General features: G+C 38.9%; 1 long non-coding RNA gene across 1 annotated transcript in view; it reads left to right on the forward strand.

The window, feature by feature from the left end:
• Nucleotides 1-310: 310 nt before the first annotated feature.
• LOC122550595 overlaps nt 311-6,000 on the forward strand; it is a 31,117-nt gene continuing 25,427 nt past the window's right edge. Inside the window, exon 1 of the long non-coding RNA XR_006311892.1 lies at nt 311-424. This is a non-coding gene — a long non-coding RNA (uncharacterized LOC122550595). The remainder of the gene's footprint in view (nt 425-6,000) is intronic.

A 6,000-nucleotide genomic window follows, 5' to 3' on the forward strand; every position in this document is an offset into this window, starting at 1 on the left:
TGACCAGTTTACTTCAAGAACTTCAAGCATTTCTTTTAGCTGCAGGTAGACAAAATGTCAGGCAACCCTATATCACTCACAACTCAAAATATGAAAATAAAACAGTGTCCTTCTCCTTCTTTGCTCACATAATTTAAAAATAAAAAGAAGTATAAAAATATCTTTAGGCTGAGGGTAATTGTAATTTAATATTTTCTGGATTATGGCTGCAATGTTTTATAATAGTGCTGTGTTTTCAACCATCTCTTAAATGTTTGAAACAATGGAGAAATGAAGAGAATCATGTGACCTGCTATGAATTCTATCTGACAGCTAGCTTGCATAAATTGGTTACCATGGAGACAGAGGTCCAGATTGAGACTTACTGAGAACAAGATGGAAATGTTCATACTTGAAAACAAAAGCAAGAACAGCTGTGCTGACTGTGAGTAGACTTTCAGTTTCAGAGATTTAAGAGAGAAAGAGAGCATTTGCAGAGACAAAGGCTGCAGCTGAATTGGTCAGTAGTGTGAAGAAGGCTGCAGGTCCCCTACAATTTACCAAGCAGAATGCTGAAGGAAGAAACTCTTACTGCAGCAGTTTAAAGACTCACAAATATTTGTCTTGACATGGTCAAAAACAAAGGACTCACCAGAGCGGATTTTACATCTGGTAATAGTCTATGTCTATGATCCAATTAAAGCTGTTGACAGAACGAGAGTGAGATAGTGCTAGTGGAGGAGCCTGCCACAATATCCTGCCAGAAGTTCCATAAAAAGACTCTCCATACTGAAGATTGGGCGACCTAGGGGATTTCTCAAAATACACGTGCTCTCAAAATGCTCATAGTCACCTACAAAAAGACGAAGTTCAGATCTGTGATAGGAATCAGTGTGGAGGCTTGACCCCACTACAAGAATGCCTGTGGCCACTTTGAGCTTTGCACCCACTGATACAATAATTTCATTCACCCTCTATGATCCTCCAGCATCTTGTTGAGAAACTATTTCCACAGCATCGCCAGGCTCCTGATACTGTGAGGAACCATTCATAACATGATCATATTCAATGTAGCATTTGAAAGTGAAAAACATGAATCAGATTTTTAAAGTAGAGTTTTAAATTTAGGTAAGGTCAATTTTAATGAGATGAAATTACAGATCACACAGCATCAGGTTATAGTCCAACAGGTTTATTTGGAAGTGCAAGCTTTTGGAGTTACCTGATGAAGGAGCAGCATTCTGAAAACTTGTACCTCCATATAAACCTGCTGGGCTAAAACCTGATGTTGTGTGATTTTTAATTTTGTCTACCCCAGTCAAATACTGGCATCTCCACATCTTAATGAGATGAGACAGAGCCTGCCTACAGACAACTAGGAAAATCTGCTAGTGGGTAAAATAACTGAAGAACAGTGGAGAATATTTAAATAAACATTTAACACAATGCAATACAAAACCATTTTATACTCCACAGAGAAAACAGCCATGGATAGTCATAGAGATACGGGACAGCATAAAACTAAAAGTAAGGACTTACAAAATGCAAAGAACAGGACAGATCCTGTTGAATTCAAAAGATATATTGACCAGCAAAAAATTACAAAGCAACTTATAAAATCTACTGAAAAGGATTACAAAAGGAAACCTACCAGCGACATCAAAATCAATAAGAATAAATGTTATTGTTACATAAAAGTAAAGTTGACACAAAAAAGTCTGAAAGTGGGGATATTGCTGATGACTATGGGAAAATGGCAGACATGTTGAATAATTAGTTTACCTCTGTACTCCCTCCCTAATGGTATTGTGGGTCTACCTGCAGCATGTGGATTGCAGCAGTTCAAGAAGGCAACTCACTGTCACCTTCTCAAGGGCAACTCGGGACAGGCAATTAATACTGACCAGTCAGTGATGCCCACATCCTATGAATGAATAAAAAAGTATTTACAGTAAGAAAGGAGGATGGCTTGCCAGACATCTGGAGGAAATTTATATTGGATCAGGAACAGAGACTTAACAAAGTTGATGTAAGTAAAACATCGGTAATGAGGAAATCAATGGTATAAAAGAGCAACAAGTCCCTGGGACCTGATGGTTTCCAACCAAGTGTGTTAAAGGAAGTAGGGGTGCACATTGTAGATGCCCTGACTAATTGTTCAAAGTTCCCTAGATACAGGAGTCATCCCTCTGGATTGGAAATTGCACATTTCTGTCCACTTCTCGAGAAGGTCAAAAGAGGAAAAGCAGGGAATTACAAACCAGTTAGTGTAGGGAAATTGTTGGATTTGATAATCAAAAATGTGGTAACTGAACACCTTATAAATTTTCAGGTAATCAGGGAGAGGCAGCACGGATTCATTGCACGTAGATCATTTCTGATAAACCACACTGAATATTTTGGAAAGGTAGCTAAGGCAAAGGACAGGAAAATGCTTACAGATGTTTTTTATATGGATTGCCATAGGCACTTGATAAAATCCACATGAGAGATTGTTAAATAAGGTAGAAATCCATGGAGCTGTGGACAAATTACTGATGTGTTTGGGGAATTGATTGAGCAGCAAGCAACAGAAAGTCACAATAATGGGTAAGCATTCAAATTGGCAAGACGTAACCAGCAGTGTCCCACATGATCTGTTTTAGGGCCTCAATAATTCATATTATTTATTAACAACCTGGATAATGGAATAGAAAGTCATCCATAAGAATTTGCTGATGACATGATGTTGGGTAACATTTTAGACAGTTTAGAAAATAGCATGAAATTACAAAGGAATATTGATAGACTAAGTAAATGGGCAAAACTGTGGCAGATGGAGTTCAATGTAAGAAAGTGTGAGGTTATACATTTTGCATCAGGAAAAGACAGGTCAGGGTATTTTCTAGATGGTATGAAGTTAAATACAGTCGTTGCCCAAACAGACTTGGTGTTTAGATGGACAAGCCTTTAAAGTGACAGAAAATAATCAAGAAAGCTAATGGAATGCTGGTCTTTATATCTAGGGCCTGGAGTACAAGGATGGAGAAGTTATGCTGCAGTTATATAAAACCTTGGTTAGACCCCACATTGAGTACTGTGAGCAGATCTGGGTACCATGTTAAGAAGGATATGTTAGCCTTGGAGGGAAAACAATTTAGGTTTACAAGAATGATACCAAGACTTCAAGGGTTAAGTCATGAGGAGAGATTGTACAAATTAGGCCTATTTTCTCCAAAAGTGAGAAGGTTAAGGGGTGATTTGATTGAAGTCTTCAAGATATTAAAAGACAGAGCAGATAAAGATAAACGATTTCCATTGAATGGGGATTCTAGAACTAGGGGACATTGAGAATTAGGGTCAGATCATTCAGGAGAGATATTAAGAAGCATTCCTATACATGGAGGGTGCTAGAGATTTGGAACTCTCTTCCACAAATGTTAGTGGATGTCAGATCATTTGTTAAATTTAAATCTGAGACAAATAAGTTTTTGTTAAACAAGGTCTTAAGAGATATGGGCCAAAGGCAGATATACAAAATTAGGCCCAGATCAACAATGATCTCATTGAATAGTGAAACAGGCTTGAGGGGCTGAATCTTCCTAATGTCCAGAAACTTATACTTCTTGAGGAAACTGCCTTTAACTAGAGCCTTAATTGCCTTAGTGGCTTAACCACTTCTGTGTGGCAAGTGTCCATTGCCAGTGGTAGCACATCTCTGGAAAATACATGAGGAGTTGAGCGTGATAGCAATTGCTATTGCTTTCCAAGGCTCCAACTTCCAAATCATCCCCAACAGGACATGAAGATTACTCCCTAAGTTTATAAATCTTTCAGAATTTACAAATCAATTGTGAAGAAGAGCACCAATGAACAGGATTTGGCTATATGGTTCAGATGCAGAAAATTGTAATATGAATAGTTGCACAGACTTGAAGAACCAAATTACTTACATCTATTCCAGAATTCTTTATGTGTAGTTTAACATGGTGGAAGTAATAGTAAACAGCCTATTGCTGCTATAACTTGTTTAATACAGTTTCTGAAGTCATCAATAAATAAAGACACCTGAAGTTTTATCCTTGTTACCTTTTAGAACTTAACATTCGAATTCACAGATGTATTTGGGTGAGAGTCTTCATTATCAGGTTAAAAAATTCAACTACTGTGTAACCCTCTCCAGTTCAGTACTTATAAAAATACTTGCATTTCTCTCAGTTACTAAAGTTAGTGATAAGATTCTTAATTTAATCTTATTTGTGCATCTTCAGACTCATTGATTCGATTTTTATATGGCATCTAACCGAGAATAGCACAAAGTAGAAGTGTATTTGTGAAAGGATGGTGATAGGAAGTAAGGGCTTTCAGAATTGGAGCTAAAATTGATATACACTTCTTGAAATGTTAATGCATAATGTAGTTAAATCAATATGTGCCAAGGAAACAAAAGCATGCCTGAATTCTACGTGTTTAGTGAAGGGCTCATCGTACACATTGGGATAAGTCATGACAACAGTCCGTTATCTGTAATGAGCAAGACATGGCCATTTGCAAGTAATCATATTACTCATGGGTTCCTGTTGTATCTTCATTCTGTGTATTCTCATTTGTGTCATATACTCTACTGGGGAGAAATTTATGATGGAGTAACTGCAGGCTCATTTGTGTCCAATGTTGCTGGAGTTTCATGCTGTGACAGCATGCTGTGTTCATTTAAGGGTGGTTTTAAGAATTCTGTGTTTCATTGTTGTCATTAACAAAGATACACTTTTATAGACTTAGGCAAAAGCACCCAGGGGATGGAATTTCCCTTTGTACAAAAACAGAAATTCAAATGATATTGGACACCGTGTTCATGAATCAGGTAACAATGCGGATCAAATACCAACACTGCCATTTTACGCTCCGGCCAATGCCTTGCATGGCTAACTATGACGTTGAGCAGAATAAAGGAACCCCATAAAATTATTTAGAGGGACTATGAACTTACAGGTTAGTTGGATTATTTATTCTGGCTTCTGGAGCAATTCTCTATGTTGCCGGAGCACTTTTATATTTGCTTGATGTTTGTATAAACTGCAGGAAATGGGCTGGTTGGCACTAAATACTTTTTTGTTCATTTAACAACTTGAACTGAAGCATGTTTCTAGACATGGTCTAGTCAGTATTCATTTTCTTCATTCTATTATGGGATATGAATGTCAGCAGAAATTGGTCCCCATCCCTATATGCCTGTGAGAAAGTATTAGCCAGCTGCCTCCTTCTTTGTATATGTACCCACACTGCTGCTGAGAAGGGGATTCCAAGGTTTTGATCCTGCAGCAGTGAAGGAATGGTGATATAGTTCCAAGTCAGGATAACATGTGGCTTGGAGGAGAACTTGCAGATGGTCATGTTCCCATATGTCTGCTGCCTTTGACCTTCTAGATATTATTAGTCACATGTTTGGAAGGTGTTGAAGGAGCCGCGAAGGTGCATTACAGTGCATCTTGTAGATGGTATACACCACTGCCACTATGCATCAGCGGTGAAGGGACTGAATGTTAAAATTGGTGAACAGAGTGGGCTGATTTGTCCTGGCTGGTCTCAAAGTTCATGACTATTCATTCCAAACCTCTGGACAGTATTCCACCACACTTATTCATGCAAGCAGATGTGGTAAGCCTTTGCGGAGACAGGAAATGAATCATTCATCACAAAATTCTGACCCTTTGATCTCCTCTTGTGGCCTGGTATTTATATGAGTTGAAAAATGTGGTACTGGAAAAACACAGCAGGCCAGGCAGCATCCGAGGAGCAGGAGAATCGACGTTTTGAGCAAAAGCCCTTCTTCAGGAATGAGGCTGGTGTGCCAAGTGGGCTGAGATAAAAGGTGGGGAGGAGGGAATTTGGGGGAGGGGTGCTGAGAATACAATAGGTGGAAGGAGGTGAGGGTGAGGGTGAGGGTGATAGGCCAGAGAGAGGGTGGGGGCGGAGAGGTCGGGAAAAATATAGCAGGTCAAGAGGTGGGTGCTGAATCCAGGGGTTGGGACTGAGATGAGA

Source organism: Chiloscyllium plagiosum, chromosome 6, assembly GCF_004010195.1.
Source record: "Chiloscyllium plagiosum isolate BGI_BamShark_2017 chromosome 6, ASM401019v2, whole genome shotgun sequence".
In the NCBI taxonomy this organism is placed as follows: domain Eukaryota; kingdom Metazoa; phylum Chordata; class Chondrichthyes; order Orectolobiformes; family Hemiscylliidae; genus Chiloscyllium; species Chiloscyllium plagiosum.